This window comes from Parus major, chromosome 1 (assembly GCF_001522545.3).
Source record: "Parus major isolate Abel chromosome 1, Parus_major1.1, whole genome shotgun sequence".
Taxonomy (NCBI): Eukaryota; Metazoa; Chordata; class Aves; order Passeriformes; family Paridae; genus Parus; species Parus major.
In genome coordinates, this window is record NC_031768.1 from 82,864,878 (window position 1) to 82,885,534 (window position 20,657).

A 20,657-nucleotide genomic window follows, 5' to 3' on the forward strand; every position below is an offset into this window, starting at 1 on the left:
GGTGGTGTGACAAAGTGAATGCTTTTACAAATTGGATTCTTGCTTGGCTGGTGCCTATTCCTATTACCTGTGGGAACCTGCATGGCTGACTCTTGCAGACTAATATTTTGAGAAACTGTTCTAATATCTCAAGAAAACCCCTACCAATGTCGAAAACCCCTACCAATGTCCAAAACCCACCAAAAAATCCTTGAACAAACAAAAAGCAAACAGAAAACAAACAAACAATGCCCCCCAAAACAAACCAAAAACATACAACACTGCAAAATCCTCAGCAACCAAAAGTTTCTGTAGTATCTGCCAGTCTCAAAACAACCTCCCTACCCACTGCAGTTTATATTTGCAAAATATAAGATGGTATAATCAAAAAATTGATGCAATGTAGTCTCTGTAGAAGTTTTGGTTTTTTTGGAGTGCTGCTTAAAAACATTTTCTAATATAGAACACTTTAATGTGAAGCATGACTGTCAAAGGAAAATATTTTATTTTATGGGCAAAGAAGAAGATGGAATTACTTCTGTCTCTAAGACATCACAATAGACAAGAAACATGCATACATGCAAAACCAGTCTATTTAAACCAAATTTCATCTAACTCTAAGAAGTTGTCTTTCCATCTGATATGATGTGTCCATTGTGATAAGACAAATCTTGAGAATCACTGCATTAAACAGATATATTTTCTGTATATTTTTTTCTTGCAACCCCTTTTTACTTTTGAATCATTATCTTCTCAACTTCTATTTTTGCTGTTGTAATAAATTGTCTCAGTCATAAAACCTCTGAATATTTCATTCAAATGTGCTGAAGGAGACTTGCATAGAACCAACTGGGAGTAGTGCACCAAGCTGGATCGTAGCAAAGTGGTAAAATGAAAACTTCTGGGAAAGTTTTTTCTTTCTAAATAGTCTTTCCATGGCCACATTATTGTAACTGTTTAAAATGTCTTCTTTTTTCAGGCAGTCACTAAAACACAAATTCCAGTGCTGTGGCCTTCATTCTGAAGTAAATCAGTTTTTGACTGAGGGGAATGAAAAAAAAATCAATGTTGGGGGGAAAAGTGTGAAAAAATATTAAAATTATGCCTCTAAAACCACTTATATTTGTACTCCCCCCCAAAAAATTTTCATATAAACAAATTCATTTCTCCTTGCTATTTTAACTGCAAGTCTGAAATGTTGTATTAACTGGAGTAATTTTAGAACATAATATATGTCCTTTTAGTTTACCATGACCTTATGTAGACTGTATTTAATTTTTTTTTAAAAACATCCTTATAACAGCATTTAAAGGTCTTTAGTAATAGCAAACAGAAATATTCATGCCCCTAATGTTGTTAAAATAAAGCAAAGATACATGTCAAATATCACATCACATCATATTTTGTATTTAAAAACCTGATTTCACCTCTTCCTTTGAAATGGAGTGTCTTATTAGGGTGGATTCTCAGGCATGCTGAACTGAAGATGCTTTAGGTCACACTGAGGAGCTGATTTGCTGTGAGCAGCAGTGGTGCAAATGCAAGTTTATGTTGAATTAGCACAAAGCAACGTCAGTCTGTGCAGAGAAGTGTTACCTCTAATAATTACCCAATGTGACAGGAAATAAGTACAATCTAAAAGCATTTGTAGTGAAACTCAGAAATATGTTAAAAGTTTACTCAGCATGAAAAAAAGAAGGATTAAAAATATCCCACTGATTTCAGATCCCAGTAGAAGTCTAAAATAGATGAGGCTTCCCCTTAACACAGACTTTCATTTTTCCCAAGAACCCACATCAAACACATTGAAGAATGCAGGCTTCCAAGATCCAATATGAACTTAAGTAGGTTGGTTAGGGATGCTTTGCAATGCAAAATCAAGCTTCCTCCTGGGGATTTGGCATGTTTTCTTGCAAAAAGGATCTTTTCAGTTAGAAATCTCTAAATAAATCACTGTCCCTTGAAAATTCTTCTGCATGAATATCTTTGCAATTAGTTTACCACCCCTACTTTTATAGCCTGATTATATCAGTATTTCTGCAAAAAAAGTGATATGTGAGGTCCAAAATGAATGTTTTTTCTCTGATTTTTATAATTACTTGGGATAGATATTGGAACATGTCATATGTGAAAATATGTCACCTGTGCAAAAAGTGGATGCAGTGTCACAAGTATAAATTATAGGGGAATAATTCTTTCCCTGGATCTTCTGGATCTGCTCCTGCCCTCAAAACCCAGGGTGCTGCTGCTCTTCTTTGCTGGCTCATTCCTCAAGACTTTTCTGTAGACTTGTTACATGGTCAATCCTCAGACTCTAATATTTGGGAATGAGAGGTTATCAATTCTCCTCCATGCAGAACTTTGCATTTGTCAAGGTCATATGGGACTGGTCAAATTTCTTCTGTATGTAATAAAGTTTTTCCTTTATTGATTTAAATTCGAAAAGCAGAATGTATAGTGCAGCTGTGTCTCATTGTTCCTAATGATTAGTTTTTTAAGTAGAAGACATGGGAAGCAAGAATATGTAGAGCAAAATAAACAACATTTAGTGGCAGAAAGGAACAAAAATATTAGTGGAGAAATAAAGAGGTAATATAATAAAGTCTTCTGAGAAGATTCTTGGAGTGTCAGATTTCTGGAAATCACCAATATAGGAAGATTATTCATCAGTTGTTTAATTACTGCAGTATTACCCAGGATCTTTGTATAATTATGCTTATTTAGTTCTTGGGAAAGGAAACCTGAGTAGCCTGGAGGATTTTTCTTTAAAACAAAGTCTCACTTTATAGGACATATTCCAATTCTGTCATATTCTATGGAATAATAGATACATTTTATCCACTGCTTGGGTGACCTGTATTTTACTCATCCTGCTTGTAGTACCACAGGTTATAGAAGCCAAAACAACAATTAAGCCTAAAAATTGAGCATAAGAAAAAAATCAAGAAACTTACTGGACTACTCTAGACTTCCTTTCAATGGCATTATAGGTATAATGTACATTAAGAGTAGGAAAAGATTCCCGTGCACAAATAATCAATATTTGACTTCAGGAGTGTGACTGGGAAAATTTCAATTGCCTGTTTGGATAAAATCCATCAGTCATTTTCATTGCCTTTCTGCAAGCACGCATGGAAGTAAAGCAGGTTTTCTGAAAAACTTATAGAAACTTGCACAAGAGTTCAAATAGAGTTAATGAAAGCAGAACTGTAAGGAAAAAATCAGAAAATGTGTTTAAGAAAAGATCTTTTCCCAAAGCCAAATGCTTTCAAAAATTAGAATATTTTGTTTTACTTTGATCTGTCTGTATTTCTTTTTGTTTCCCCTCCTTAGTCTCCCAGCAGGAATTCCTTTGGATTCTGTTTTTCAGCATCTGTGTAGCTACCACAGAACATGGTACCTGAACACCTCCTCATTCCTGGAAGTGTTTAAGGCCAGGTTGAACAGCTCTTCAGGCAACCTGTACTAATGGAAGTAATCCCTGCCCATGTCAGGTGGGTTGGGACTGGCTTAGATTTAAGATTCCTTCCAACCCAAATCTGCCTATGGTTCTGTGATTCTCTGATCACAGATATTAGACACTTCACATGAAGAAACAATGGGGCAAACAAAATGAACTGGAAAGCAATGTGCCAGCTAATTCAGAGATTGGCTGCTTCACTTCCATTTGATGCTTTCACAAATATTCCTCACTTCACATGCTTTTCCTCTCCAGTTGGACAACGAACGTCATTTCCCTCTGATTAAATTTTCCATTTGCAAAATGAGTATAATAATATTTCTCTATCTCTACAGGGTCTTATGCACCTAATGCAATAATACAAGGCATTTTCAGGTACTGCAGCAGTAACAAATAATACAAACAGTAGTGTGATGGAGACTGCTTCATCTTAACAGTTTAAATGTGCACCTATTTTCTTGTGTTTTCCTAGGGACATGTGGTTTTCTTTCATATGATCATATAACCACTAATAATACTGACAGGATTTAGTAGCATTCAGTGGGGAAATTGTACAAAGAAACACAAAAAAAGGGCTGTGGCTACTTCCCCATGAGACCTTCTTTATACATAGCAGTAGTTTGCTTTTTACTTTGCCTCCAATGGAGCATCACAAATTATTTCCTCACCTTCTGATAAGATGAAAAAAATATTCCTTTGAAATTAACTGGATCCTAATTCACTTCTGAATTGTCTATAGTGTACATACACTTCCACTAGGAGATTTTTATTCAGCTGATGATTGCCTGTATCTTGTCTTCATTCTCAGGGATAAAAAGATCTGAAGTTTTTCTGAACACTTTGCTGTTGCCAAGGTGATAAAACACCAGCTCAGAGATTAATGGTTTGTCTCTTGGTGTATGTGTCTGAGAGAGGGTCTGAGCGTATATACTCACAGACATGGGATTTTCAGTCAACAGACTTCACACACATTCAGTTTTACAGTAAAAAATGTTATTCTAGATGATCTTTAAGGCCACTTCCAAACCAAACCATTCTATACTTCTGTCATGGCATCTCAATATTTTAAGTAGATTGTGGCAGATTGACCCCAGTTCTGATCGCAAGAAAGTAAATACTAAGCAACTTTGGAGTTAAAGACAGTGGCACTTGAAGGTAAACAGTGTAACTCATATTTTATGAAGATTTAAAATTTAATTTTTAGGATTTTTCTATTTCAGTGCCACAAGATGTCAGTGCAGTTTAAGCAAAAGCAGAGTACTTTCAGAATGTGAAGTGCAATGAAAATGGATAACAGAAAAGAAAGAGAATATCTACAGTTAATTATAAGGTCTGTTCTCAGAGAAATACATCTGCAGCGTCTACATGCCTTTTTTTTTTTCCACTTACTTCTGGATCATGCTCTGTATAATTACAATTATAATGAACATAAATATAAGAATTCCAAATAGGAGCTCATTTATATCCCTGTCTGCATTTTACTTTTCTTCTAATTCAACAGTTAATGAAAAAGCTGCACCTAAATACATTTTATTGCTCAATAGAGCTGCATTTTCTTTTCATCGTGTTGAATTTTGATGATACTTTCTCAAGTTTTGCTCAGACTTTATGATAGGAAAAGGAGGATGAGGAAGAGGAAAAAAATCAAACCCAGCTCACTTGTAGTAATGACACATCCACCTCACTTGTAACAGGAGCTAATATGTTTCTATATTCTATTCTATTATCATAGAACGGGTAGTTAATCATCAAGAAAATTCATTAGCTGAATGTCACCAGGAATCTGTGTACTGTGGCAAAGGAACAATGGGCAACCATTTGAGCTTTAATTCAGCAGTGAGTTCCCCTCAAAAGGCTGCTTTGCTCTTTCTGAAATTGGGTACGAAGTTAATGGCATGATAAATGGGTGTTTGAAGTTAGTAAGATTCTTTGACTACAAGGACAATGTCCTTCCTGACTAAGTGCCAGCAAATATCTCATACTGGGTGTTGTTTCATAATGTTTTTGAATTGCCACAAAAGTGGAGCCGTCACATGCAAGGCCAAAGCAGGAGGAATCCTGTTTGCATGATTTTATCTTTTGTGATATATCTTTTACTGATGTAAAATGGTTCTTTTTGCACAATGCACAAAGCAATGAATTTGTTCACGTGGCTTGGCTCATGTCCATGTGAGCATTAGTAGTGCTTAAAATGCTTGTAGTGCTCTCATGGACAGTTTTGGAACTTTGTAAAAAGTCTTTTACTTTTCTGAAGATTAAGTGCACACATACATGTTTCAAAGCCACCTCACCTTATGGACAGCACACAAAGGCTGACACAGCTCTGAAATATGAGCATAAATCTCTGCCTGAAAAAGTCAACAATTTAACAGCAGAGATGTGTGAAAGAACAGCATTTGGATGTGCATGTTGGAAACTAAATTAGGGCCCTGAACAAAAAGGGTTGATTGAAGGTACTTCTGCCTACCCACGGCCTGTTTCTGTACAGCCAATCTGCTCAGGCTTATGAAGGGTATTTTTGTGTGTTCAGGCTGATGTAGTGCTAACCCTCCACCTGTGCCCAGTTTGATGAAGTTTAAATGCCCCCAACTAACCTCTGAGTTATCCCTGGCATGGAGAGCACCATGAAATACCTTCCAAATAGCACTGAGCACCAGTCATTATGTCTCATCATTCCCTTAATTGGGACCATTCCCAAGGAAAAGGTATCAGTACCCTCTTGGCAACTCAGGATTCAGGCTGTATTCAATACCCAGTTCCCCTCCTGCCTCAGTATTGTATTTATAGAAAAGTAGAACCAGCATGAGACAAAGGGGAAGAAGCAAGCTCTTGCTCCATATCTCACTCAGCATCCACCAAGTCTTGCACAAGAATCACAGACAGCCCCAAAGGACAACCCAATATCCATTACCTTTCCTTTTTTTCCAAATAATAAGTGAAGAAGTAATTTGTTTACAAGCCACGTTCTCTTTTTCTCTGCTGGGTGCTTCAGATGTCAGCAAGACAGGAGAGCGGGGGGATTTGTACATTGGCCAAGGATCTGCTGCACAACCCGTTATCGCTGGGGATATTTGCATGAGAACAGAGTATCCAGCAGCCGCTTTCACAGGTTCATATCTGTCCATGCAGAGAAATAGCCACAGTATCAGCAGTAATAACCTCTTTGTGTTGTAACCTGTACCTTTCTCCATCTTCAAACTAGATGGGTGTCTTTTGAGGGAAAGCTGTTTTTGGCTTGAAACACATATCATGCTGCGGGATGTTTTTGGAGACTGTGGCAATTTTTGCTTGCTAAAATAAAATCTATGTGGAAAGTAAAAAAAAAACAGATCTGGACTAGCAACATCAAAGCAGAGACTTCCTTGTCTTTGTATCTTATCAAATTTTAGGGTGAGATAGATAAAGGCAGGTAACAACTAATTTGATACAAAAAGAAAGAATTTCACTGTGTTTGTTGAACTTCTCTGTTTTATTAACTTCCAACCCCGATGACACCTGTTCATTTATTCTATAAATAAGATTGAATTCTTGTCTCTGATTTGGAATTGCATGGAGCATTTGGGATTATTCATTTTTCTATGCCTGGAGCAGTAATTATGCAGATGCATAGGAATGGACCTTCTTTTAAAGGTCTCTGATATGATATTTACTATCCTGACATAAAATCAGTCTCTTCCTAGTAAAGAAGCCAAGAACAAAATAAAGGGCATTTGTCAAAGAATTATTTTCTCTCCACACTCCTTATCAGTATAATAGCTTAGGTAGGATCTAACCTGTCTATATTTGGATATGGCTTTCAAATTTGCTTGATTTCAGCTGTCAGAAATATATGTCTGGTTATTTGAATTCCATTTCTGCAGCCCAGGATTCTGAAGCCCTTCCTTTTTGTTCAATTCTGCTGTCAAGATTTTAACTTCCAAAAATAGATCAGGAAAATGCAATGAAAGCCAAACACATTAGTATAGTAGTGAATAACTTGGAAAACATTCCAACTCCAACATTATATAAATATATGTTTAATTATGGCAGTTATGGGAATAAGTTTCTGTGGATAGCCTTAAAAGCTATAAAACAGATTATTTGCTTTAAAATCCAGGAGAACCTTTTGAGTTTTCTGATTTTGTCATATTGCCTAAATGCAGGTGAATGAACACTGTTCATTTCCAAATGAAAATCAATTATTTTTTTTAAAATGTAGACTTTGACAGAGGTCATAGCTCTGAAAATTCTGACTAAGACTGTAATTCTTTATTTGTCTTCATGATGCAAACTTTCTACATTATTTTTAAGAAAGCATGCAGGAGACATTTTTCAAAATGACTTTCTTTATAAATATTTTTTTCCATGCAATATATCACACCATTCCTCTTTATATCCAAGTGATTTCTTCTAATTTATGTTGCATGGAACATTACTGTAGAAGGTCATTCAAGAAATTTAACTTCAAGACACCTTTCTTTGGAAATGTCTTGGACAGCTCACAGTATATTATGTGTTTACTGGTTTATTTTCTTTATACCAAGTGCAATTGTCATTTATCTGCTTCAAACTGTAATTTATCTGTTTCAATTATTTGCTTCACTCTCAAAATGAGACGTGACAACATTCTGCAGTTACCTGTGAGACTGAGGTAAATGCTAGCTTTACTGTACTAACACTCATAAAAATGTAGGAATAATTAGTTCCTATTTCTGTGCACCAGGACAAGTCAGAATTGGTCCCAGGTTAAATCAGTTCTTATAATAACACCAGGTTAAATTGTATCATTCTGCAGAGGACCTGAAACTGCTAAAAGAACTCAATTGAGCACTTTCCCACACTATCAGCACCATCTCTATCTGTTTATATGGATTCTTATTGGAAAGTAGAACAGCTACTGAGATCCTGAGTGTAAGAAAGGGACTTTAACTTCTGAAGGAATTATGCAGTGCTCAGGCAGCCCTGAGGATCAGGAAAGAAGAGATATTATGCAGACATCTGTTTGGTCTTGAAGCAATGTATTACAGACAGTTTGGTCAAACCCTCTGTGTATGTTTGTGCATGCACTTACACGAGTGAAGTATTTTACAGAGATTTATGTTACATTAGTCAGCTTTTCTGTCTTATGCTTTTTGAAATGAGGGATGCCTTTTCTGACACTATGGATAAGAGATCCTAGAGTAAAATCTACAGCTGGAGGAGAAGCAGGGATTTTAGGCTTGTGCCTAACAACACAGAAGATGAGCTGTGGGATGATAATGGGTTTTGCTATTTGTATAGGAATATTTAATCTGTGTACTCTGTCTGCCTCCCCCAGTGACTAGAACACCAGAGTATAGTTTAGTGCTGGAGACACAGACAGTAAAATGCTTGAATTCATAGAGGCTAGGAAGGCTAATTTCTTTCTGTAAGTAATTTTGTCTTTGGAAATATATTTCAGTCCATTTTTCATCAAGTAGACCAAAAAGTGGAAAATCATCATACAAGTTTGATGTTCCACTTTATTTTGGTATTCACCACAAGTAATTGTGGCTTTTCTGAAAGGGCAGACAATCCCCATAATCTTTGCTCTTGCTGTAATACACTGTGTCATTACTGTGGACCTCAAAAGGCCAGCAACTTCTGGTTGAATTGTGCTGAATCTCACCCATTTCACTTCAAGCCCACCAGAGAATATGAGAAATAGAACTGATCAGGGTATTGTGGAGTGGCCAAAAGGCCACTCACACAGATACACGAATGCTATCCAAATTAGAATGCAGAATATTAATTCTCCTAGTGTGTTAACATATTGAATTAGCATAACATCAGGTATATAGATCAACAAAAAATTTCAACAACAGGTAAACATATTAAATAAGCTATACACATATTATATATGTATGTAAGAATGTGTATGCAAAACTGTATAGGGATTTGCAGAGATTTGAAAGCACATTCTTCAGAAACATCTTCAGAGCTGTATAATAATTGGAGTGCTTTGGTGTCTGCAAGTTATTTGCACAGTACTTTATAGTGAGATCATATTTATTATTCTTCACTGACTTCAGAGTCATCCTGTTAATTTATTAATGAAAAAGCAGGTTTTAACACCAGAATGTTAGAAGGTTTGTTTTTTTGTCTTAGGGAATTGTTGATTTTCTTTTGTTTTTCTCAATTGGCAACTCTGCAAGCTTGGATCAGGATCTTCTCAGGAGATGTTAATGAAGCAGTTGTTTTAATTCTGGTTTTTTTATATTCCAATAATATCAAACAAAATTTAGTTCCTTGGTAGCATAACAAAACAAAACACAACAAAGAAAGAGGTACCTTTCTTATTCATCTGAATATTTTTATACTAAGGGAACATAGTCATCACAGTTGGTTAGTGTTATGTTCATATCACTAATCTTATTGCTCTTGTAGTCAAAACCAAAACTAATTATTTTTCTTAATTTAGATTATCAAAAATCAATTTTTCTAAAGCTGAGGATGTACTAATAAACTCTCCTATGTACTCTCCTGTGTAACTTAGTAAAACTAATGTTGAATAACTTTTAGGTTTAACCTTGTACATGGTAAAATGATCTGATGGATTTTGCAAAAGATAGATTGATAAGATTGAATTTATAGTTTCATCTACCCTTCTGTTAATACATTGGTAGGGTGTATAGACTTGTAAGTGTACATCCTAGGAATGAGTTATTATAGATACTCTGTGTGGGTCAATAGTCCATCAATAATTCAAGACATAATTTAAAATCATGATTATATTCAATACATTACTAGTGTTTGCTGCTTTGTTTCAATAACATCTTAAGATTACTGGAAAGATAATTTAATTTATTTATTTGGGCAAACATAAACCTATCCTGCAGAATTTCTCTAGATAATAGGAATATGAAATTTTATAATCCCCAGTGAAAAAATTTGGTAGAATCAGTGAAGCACTGAATATTTCTTATATATGAAGGATAAGAAAGAAAAAAATCTGTGCTCATCTGAGATATTTTTCCCTGGCTATGAATTATGGTGTTCAGATAACCTTAGTTTCTTTAAGATGTCCTTCATTACTGTATTACTAAACCACCAAAACAAAACGAAGCACTGCACAGACTCTGCCAAAAGGGAACCATATTGTGCTTTTATTCAGTTCAGTCATTCTTTTCCAGTAGCTTTTCCTCTCACTCTCCATTATGTCCCTTCCCTTGTCACGCAGCTAGTCTTCATTATTGTGGCATAATTTGTTCAAGCGGAGGAGGAGGAGTGTTCTGCTCCAAAGATTGCCAGGCTGAGGCTGACTCTGTTTTCCCGTGATAAGGAGTTGCGCACTCTGTATTCCACCACCAAGCCATTTCTGATTCAGAGTTGTGCCCTGTCTTCCATCTGTCTAGATGCCTCACAATAGAAGGAGTGAATTCTTGGTACCTCAGCCTTGGAGATTAAAACAGCCACACTGAATTGGGTTTGAATCTTTTTAATTGAGAGCCAGTGGAGCATGTGTGAGATACTCTGTGCTTTGCTTCTGTGTGATGTGCTGCACACTCCGCAGTTTGTGTGCTGTATTCAAAGTCAGTACCCAGTCAGTACCAAAGCTCATTTTTGCAAGTGTAATTACAAATGTAGTTACAAAATGGCAGGAACAACTGTACTTTCAGCCATTTTGGGGCACAGCTTCCTGAGGAACCACAAGCCAGAGATGACATCGCTCCACACCTGTGATTACAGCAGGATTACATTCAGTGATAACAGCTGAGGGATTTTAAGGAAACTGAGAGTTCCACTCACTGTTTCTAAATTCTATGTTCCTTTGGCTGAACAAATACATTTTGCATCTTTTTTTCCCCTCATCTGTTCAAAACATCTGTCAGCATTAGGCATAGGCAAAAGCACAAGTGTTTTCCCATTTAATGTGTCTACTCAATTCCAGCCATTCTAAAAGGCATGATATTTCTGAGTTTAGAAGTAATTGTTTTCCCAAAATATTAAATTGTGAAAGATTTTCTTGGGGTTCTTTTATCTCCTTAGAACAAACATCCTTTAAAATTTCCTTATAAATTTCTTCAGAACTCTTAAATCAAAGTGTATGGACATGAAAAGGAAGGAAGAGTGGAAGGAAGTGTGGAAGGAAGGAAAAGAGAGAGAAAGAAAGCAAGAGAGAAAGCAAAAAAACAAGAAAGAGAAAGAAAGAGAAAGACAGGGAGAGAAAGAAAAGAAAGAAAGAAGAGAGAAAGAGGGAAAGAGAGAAAGAGGGAAAGAGAGAAAGAGGGAAAGAAAGGAAAGAAAGAAAGAAAGAAAGAAAGAAAGAAAGAAAGAAAGAAAGAAAGAAAGAAAGAAAGAAAGAAAGAAAGAAAGAGAAAGAAAGAAAGAAAGAAAGAAAGAAAGCTTTCAAAGCTCAGAGATTTCTTTCTCTGTGGTTCTTTATGACAGTGACTATTCACAGATAATAAAAGATTATGTGAATGATATGAAAAGTTTCAGCACAAAGAGAATGTACAGATAATATGAAAGGGATTTGTCCCTGTAGGAAATTAGCTCCTATCCTGAAATAACATTGATTAAATCCTTTGTTTCCTTTCATCTAGTCTTGCTCTCTTTGTACCAATTCTCAAGAGAATGAACATCTATTCTGCTGAGGTATTTAATCAACTTCAAAAGCAATTTTATTGCTCTGTGTATTTTTAATGCTATAAACTCAATCCTTTAAATAATAATAAGTCAGTGACACAGTCACTAGATACTGTGTATCTTGAAATTATTATGACTGATAGTGGTAACTGTAGGAAATCCAGTATTTCCTGTTTCATGAAAAGATCTCTCTGAGTTTCAATTCCAAGTATAGTAACAAGCTGCTCAGGAATTACGGCTGAACTAACAGAGCATGATATGGTCTCTATCTACATTGCCACCTTGCCTGAAACTAGGCAGCTAGTTATGGTAGATCCCAGTCCTGAGAAAAATGTGTGGAGTTTGTTAAACCTGGGTCAGGTGGAGAGTGTTGGAATTCTCTAACAACTAAATCTGCTGCAAGGAGTCATTCAAATCTCCATGTGCATGTGATCTTTAGTTGTCTTTGACAATCAGTTTCTCCAAGACTGAAAATCTTGCTTGATTTCTAAAGGCTGACCAACAAATACCTGAAGTTATTAAGAGCATTCTTACTCTTTTATTCTTCCTCTTTCTCAGGGCTTTTGTGATCTCAGACTCTATGTTTGGTTTTTAAAAATAATAAAATAATTCAATTCATTTCAAAATTAAAAAAAAAAAAAAAGGCGAAACAAACAAAAAAACCCCACAAAAACCCAGGGTAAAATATTTTTACAATTTTTGGAAAGCCCTTGGAGAACCATGTGTTGTTCCTTTCCTTCCAGCACACTGTAAATGAACTGTATATGATATTATATGCAGTTCATATACGTATAGTGTACATGAACTGTATATAACGGTCCATGCTAGGAGAGCTCTGTGCTTGTTCATCAGTTTATACTGATGTATCAGTTTATACCACATTACTGTAAATAAATTGACTCTGAAGAACTTGATTTCAAGTTATATTAATGTTCCCTAAAACCAACTGGAAGAACCTTGTTTCTGTTTTTATGTCTATTCAACGTAAGATCTTCTTTTAGATTTTGAGAAGAATCTAGATCTTGACCTAGAGATCAAGGGGGCTAATTAAAAGCAGTTAGAAAGATGCTTGAACTCTGTATTCTCGTGTGAAATTAATTCAGAGAAATATTTATTAAGTTTGTACAAAGCTGTGTGGTGGGAGGAGACCACAAGAAGCCTTTCTGAGAAAGAGATTGCATTCATTTAGTGCTGTATAGCTATTGTGTATTGAAGAAAAAGGTGTGATGTATTTTTTAGAAGCACTACATGATGTGTTGCACTGTAGTTCATTGCTTTGACTGCTTGTAGTTATTATTGCTATTATTATTGTCTGGGTTTCAAATTATTGTTCATATTCAAATAATTTTATTACAGAGAAGTCTCATGTTATCAATTCTCTTGGCTTTTCAAAAAGTTTGTACATCATTATTTTCTTGTTCTTTCTGTCACTAGCCAGTAATCAGCTTTCAGATGTTGAAGCTTGTTGAGATTAGCTAGTGTCAACAGGCTTTGCCTTGAGGTCCCTAGTTCAGGAACTTCAGAATTATTCCACTTGGAAAACAGTAATCAAATTCTCATTGCAACACTGCACTGAAGCAGAATCACTGAGCTAAAGAATTGGAAGTGACATTTGAGAATTCTCTATTATATTACTTACACTGTTAAACACCTTAAAAACATATGCAAATGTGATTAAATCAACCTTCAGTGTCAAAATCTTTCTCTCAGCATTCTCCTGGAGAAACTGGCTGCTCATGGATTACTTGGGTATACAGTTGCCTGGGAAAAAATCTAGCTGGGTGGCTCAGAGAGTGGTGGCAGATGGAGTTAAATCCAGTGGGTGGCTGGTAACAAGTGCTGTTCTTCTACACTTAGTCAGTCTTATTTAATATCTTTATTGATACTTTGTGTGACAGGACCAAGGGCTGCCTCAGTAGGTTTGCAGATGACACCAGTTGAGGTGATAGTGTTGATTTGCTGGAGGGCAGGAAGACTCTGCAAAAGGATCTAGACCAGTTGGATCAATAGGCTGGGACCAATGGCATAATTTCAGCAACACCAAGTGCTGTATCCTGCCCTTGGGTCACAACACCCCCGTGCAGGGCTACAGGTTTGGAAAAGAGTGTGTGGAAAGCTGCCCAGGGGAAAAGGACCTGGTGGTGCTGGTTGACAGCATCTGACCTTGAACCAATGAGTGCCCAGGTGGCCAAGAAGGCCAGTGGCACCCTGGCCTGGATCAGCAGTGGTGTGGCCAGCAGGACCAGGGCAGTGACTGTCCCCTGTACTGGGCACTGCTGAGGCCTCACCTCAGATCCTGTGTTCAGTTCTGGGCCCCTCACTGCAACAAAGACATTGAGGGGCTGGAGCGTGTCCAGAGAAGGACAACGGAGCTGGGGAAGGGTCTGGAGCACAATTCCTGTGAGGAGCAGCTGAGGGAGCTGGGGGTGTTTAGCCTGGAGAAAAGGAGGCTCAGGGAGGACCTTGTCACTCTCTACCACTGCCTGAAAGGAGGGTGTAGCCCAGGAGGGGGTTGGCCTTTTTTCCCAAGTAACAGGACAAGAGGAAATGGCCTCAAGTTTAACCAGAGGAGGTTTAGATGAGATATTGGGGAAAAAAATTCTTCATGGAAAGGTTTGTCAAGCACTGAAACAGGCTGCCCAGGGAAGTGATTGAATAATCATACCTAAAACTGTTTACAAGACGTGTAGGTGTGGCACTTAGGGACATGATTTAGTGGTGGGCTTGGTAGTGCTGGATTAATGGGTTAATTTAATGATCTTAGAGGTCTTTTCCAAACTAAAGCATTCTATAATTCTGTGATTCTATACTCAAAATGTACATAACTGCTCAAAAATCTATATTCAACACTCAAATGTGTATACTGAATTTTGTGTTAATTTCAAAGGATTGGATTTAAAGCCTGAATGTTTAATAGAAAAATCTCTTCAATATCAGTACGACTTGCAATAAACTTTATAAAAAGTCTGCTAGATATGGAAAAGACTTCTGTTTCTATATCATATATCTATATCATCGTGAGATGGTGAAGAACAAAATCACAGTTTGAAACAGTATGTGTGACTGCTATAGAGATTGCTTGTAAAGAAAATCCTAATACGCATTACAAGATAACTTTTCTAGACTTCCCAATTGTTCCACCATTGCTCAAGTAACCAAGTCACTTAAATGAAAATCTTTTATTTGGATAGAACAGGCAATTTCATCTTGAATAAGAAAGTGTGTCTGTGCAGTTATGAATCCTATTAGAAGGGTCTACATTGAGTTTTAGAAACCATATCACAGTGATCCCACTTAAATTGACAATTAAAGTGTGTTTTGCTTATGGCTGGCTTCAGACACTCTGTGCAATTTACTAAGTAATAGGAAAAATGTAATTTGCTATATGCAAACATCTATTAGTATTCTTTGCCAATTTAAGTTTACAACTATGAGAAAGACCATTAGTGAGATTTTCTTAGTGCACTACAAACTTACACTTTATTTCCAGAACTATTCTGTAGAGTGTCAGAATTACAACACAAATACCTTTGTATAGTTTTCCAATATGCTATAAAAATAAACATGGATTGATTTGATGTACCATTGAGTAAGATTAGGGAGGCTTTGAGAATAACCGTCACAGCAACGTATAAATTTATGGAGAGCAAAATATATTGCCTCTCTTAAAAACATTTCCACTGTGAGAAGCTAGCTCTTTGTGAAAGCAGTCTTAGTCACCTGAAAGTCATAAAATCATTTCTTTCTAAATTCAACATTTATGGAATTCAAAGTTTCTGATCAGCCATTTATGTATTCCTTACTGTAAGCCTGAGGATGGTACATCCCATATTAATTACAGAGGATTGCAGTATATAAGCAAATTAAATACTTTCTCCTCCTAGACTATTTCTGTTACGTGAAGAACAGTTTTCTCTGAGTGTAAGGGAATGAGTTACCTATTTTAGAAATAAGTAAAATAACAATGTTAAAATTACCACCAAAAAAATCAAAAATTGTCATTGTTAGGAAATTGGAACCAAGAAAACCCAAACCCACAAAAAACTAACCAAAGAAACTAAAACCATTTTTTTTTTCCTTTTTTCCCATGAAACAAATAAAAACTTTATTATCCCAGCACATTTTTTTTTTGCAGATTGGTTGGTCCTTTACCAATATTTTGTAGAGTTTAAAAACCTTTAACACATTTTTGTAAATTCTTTTATCAATGTGTCAATAAATCATTTTCATGAGTAGAGTTTTGTAAGAAATATGTGGACTCTTTTATTAAGAAAAATGTCAAACCAATCAATACAACCCAACTGCCACAGTATAGTTAGTTGTGATGGTTATGCACAGTGTCATAGTTTATTTGGACTATATTAAAATCTATGCCAAGATTTCATTATTTTTCTGAAGCAGCTAATTTAGGATTATAAATTGAATTCTGTCTTCAGCCAGTTGAAGAGATATGAACACTACCCAAAAAAAGATGCCACAATGACAGTTCTCCTGTGGGGTTTCTTATCTTTACTGTACTTGTAACCGTGAAATTCCTTAACTTCTTACAAATATGTTTTGCTGTTAGAAATTTGTTTCCTGTATTACAGAGTTAATTGTATTACCATCAGCAGACATTAATCTGTTTTTCAGAAGATATATGACATACCATCATAGCATGGCATGTATTAATTAGTCTTGTCTGCTTTAAGGTACTGTATGTAAGTCAGGCACATGTCACACGACTCCATTTCAAACCCATTCAGAACTAAGTGAAGAACCTGACCTGTGTCACTGAATCATGTGGGGAAGAAGCACTTTGGAAATTCTTGTAGACACCATAAGGACACTGCTGAAGACAAGAGCATTCAGCAGTTCATTAGATTTGTGCTGTGCTAAGTGCTGCTCTCTAAAGTAGCAGGATGCTGAGATACACCACAGGTCTACTTTCACCTGTGCAGCTGTTGGACAGGTTGGTTACCTCCTTGCAGATAGAAGAGTGACAGTGCAGGTGCTAATCAGGCCTGTGGGGCTGAGCAGGATAATGGTTGGCTCATCTGCTGCAATCTGACAGCTGAAATTGCTCAGAGTTTCGGGCCCTAACAGAGACACACGTTGCCAAGAGAGTGCTCTGGTGCCATTTGTCTGCCAATCTGCTTGGGGACCATGTTGTTGTTTTCCAGACTGCATGGAGAGCATGAAAAATACCATATTTGTATTCTAGTCAGGTTCTGCTCGTTATAAAACAGCACAGAGGGTACTTGGCACTGCAGAAGAGGTGACCCAAAGCAGCTTACCTGTAACTCATTGTGTGTTCCTGGTGGATGAGAAAAATAGCAAGCCCCTAAACACCATGAGAGGGTGAACTTTTGCAAATAAGACAAATTGATTTTGTACTGGAGCATTACTACTGGGAGGTGCTGGCTCTGACTTCTCCGTGATTTGCTGTGAAGTTTTCATTGTTCAGACATCACAGGTTCTCCATTTTGAAGTTTCTGCTTCAAATAAAAAAATATAAATTCTGATTTCCTGTCCTGCCACTTAACTCTGAATTGCTCCATAAGTGTTTCTGCTGACTTCTTTGACTCTTGGAATAATGACTCGTTTCCCGTGATGATTAAGAACACCAGGATTTGGGTTTTCTGTCTTTGCAGAGAGACATACTCTCTGTAATTCCCACAGTTTGTTCTGTGTTGACAGACCTTCTCTATGGCATGGAATATGTTGTCCAAGATGCCCAGGAAAGTGATGGAATCACCACCCTGGAAGTATTCAAAAGGCATGTGGATGTGACACTTGGGGACATCTTTTAATGATGAACATAGCAATACTGAGTTAATGGTTGGACTTAGCCTTAGAATTCTTTTCCAGCCTGCACAATTCTCCGGTGAGACGACCATAACACCTGATTCTCCAATCTGACTTCAGGGAAGCCAGGTTCTTAGGGTGGTGTAAATTATCATGGCTCTGTTTAATTCAGTTAATAAAAAGCATTTGGAAATCTGAGCACATATTTTTATAGAAATGTATTTTTTTTTCTTTTTGAATAGCCAAAGAATTAATAATGAGTTATATATAAAAAAAACAAAACAAAACAAAACAACTTGAAAGATACTTTTAGTACTGCCCAAATTATGAAAGAAAGCTCATTACACTATCATATATTAGTTTTTCATATATAAAGAATATTAATATTTGGCTTGGAGTTTTTTGTTAAGATATGTTTCTGTGATGTATTCCATGTACTCAGGGTGTGACTATAACACTTGAAGGAAGGGTCCACAAATTTCTTCCACTTGCAGTTAGACTGGACTGCACACATTGTCTAAAGATTTTTAGTCAGGCAACACATGTTCTTTTCTCCCACAAAACTTGTAAGAGGAAAGGGGAATGGCCTCAAGTTGCACCAGGGAAGGTTCAGGTTGGATATTAGGAAAAATATCTTCACTGACAGGGTATTCAAGCATTGTAACAGGCTACCCATGGAAGTGATGGAATCACTGTCCCTAAAAGCGCTCAGAAAAGGAGGGGACATGGCACTTGGCACTATGGTTTAGTGCTCAACGTCGGCTGAAAGTCAGACTTAATGGTCTTGGAAATCTTTTCCAGCCTTAATAATTCTATGATTCTGTATTTCCCAATAACAAAAAGATGGATTTAATCAGATTGCTTATCAAACCAAAAGATGAAAAGCAGCTGTGTAGCTGTGCACAATACTCTTAACTCACCTTTGATAAGTTAACCTATAGGTTAGAAGGCTTCTTCCCAAGATGTTTATTCTGGCAACATCATCAAGAAGGAAAGAGAAAGAAAGTTAGTTCCAGACTTATAAGTGTGATGAAAGCACAAAGGTTTCTGGAAAGCAAAAAAAGCAACAGGAAAATTGATAGATTAAAAAATTTCTTAGCCAAAATAATTATCACATACATCTGTTTAGTTCTGTTATTCTCTATGCAAGAAGACACTAGGTTAAAGGATTTTTTAAGTGTAATTTCATTTAAAATATGGTGGGAGATGAGTGTATCAACCACTTCTATAATAAACTTCCATAGTACTTTTTTTCTCACTACTCCCTAGTATGAAGCCCTTTTTTCAAAACCATTTTGTCATTTTAGAAAGAGAAAAATTACACCAAAAACCAAAACACTGGAACATCTTATGAACAGTCAGCAGAGGTGAAAAATCTAATAGACCAAATTTTGGCTAAATGGATAAATTTAGAGAGTAAATTAGTATTAGTGTTTTTGCAAATAACAGAGGGATTATATTTTCCTGCTTTTTATAAATTCAAATGTTAAATTTCTTGAGTGTTTCTGTCAAAGTACAATGGCCCAAAATGCATCTCAAAGTCACTTTTTTTGAAAACAAAGTTCTGTATTGTAGACAATTCCTTCACTGTTCTATATGTATTTTCTTGTATTATAAAATATTTTGTTTGACTTGAAATCACACTATGACAGTAGCTTCTCTATTATTTTTCTACCTCAGCAATATCAAAAAACTCCTCCATAAAGACAATTTTTTCATAGCTGCTGTTAAATAAATGATAGTATTTTCTATTAGATCAGAAACGGAGTCCCTTTAGGGGAAAAAAAAAATCTAGGGGGTAAAGAAAAACAAAAGAAAATAGTAGGAAACATCAAGAAACAAGAAGAGGACAGTCAGTATGGAATTGTCAAGAAGAAATACTCCAAAAACTTTCTGATCCCTTTCTTAATAGAGCAACAGGTCTAATATATAGAACTGGAACAGTAGATGGATTTCTTGATTATAAGGAGCCATTTGGCACATATTCCCATGGTGTTCGATGTGAAAGATTCACCAATAAACCAGTGATTCTACAGGAATATTATGTGAATATCATTTGGTAAAGAAAAAATTGCTCACAGGTCTGAAAAGTTATATTTCTACAACTAAAACTGAATTGCAGCTTTACAGAAGAGACTTCCATACAGTTGTAAAGAGGAAAGGACTTATACATAACATCTCTGAAGTGTGGTCCCTTCCTCTTCATCTTTTATAGCCAGTAGATGGTTACAAACTGTAAGGAAGCCAAAGAGAAATCTAATTTCTTTAATGGTCCCTCATAATAATAAAAACACGTAGTAAATCTTAGATTCTTCTTATTTAACCATAACCATCTAACAGTGAGTTCTGACTTGACAGTTTCCCTGACTTTGCTTAGCACCATATTCGTGAAGTGAACATGACCCTTGAGCTCAGACCAGGCCATTTTTCCTGTTCCTGGAGATGGACAAATTGCTCATTATTACTTTGAAGTTGGAAACCCCAGCAATTCTGATGCCTAAACTGGCTAGTGTAATAGACAGTCTGAAGGCAGGCTGCTTAGCATTTGAAAACCTGAGCCTTGGTGTAAGGAAATCTGAGAAAGGGGTTCTGGGCCTTTTGGAAGCCAGTCACAAAAGACTTCAGTAGTCAAAGTATTGTCATTGATGATTCTCAGAAAGGAAATAATATCTGAAGACAGATATGATAAAAGTTCCCAGTATCTTAGGAATGCCAAAAGACTTTAAACATAGGAAATGCCATAAAATGAAGATCAAAAAATGAATCAGATAATATTTCATGAGAGTACAATAGTAATATAAGGCTGATGAAAATATAAATACAGTAAAATAAAAAAGACTGAAGT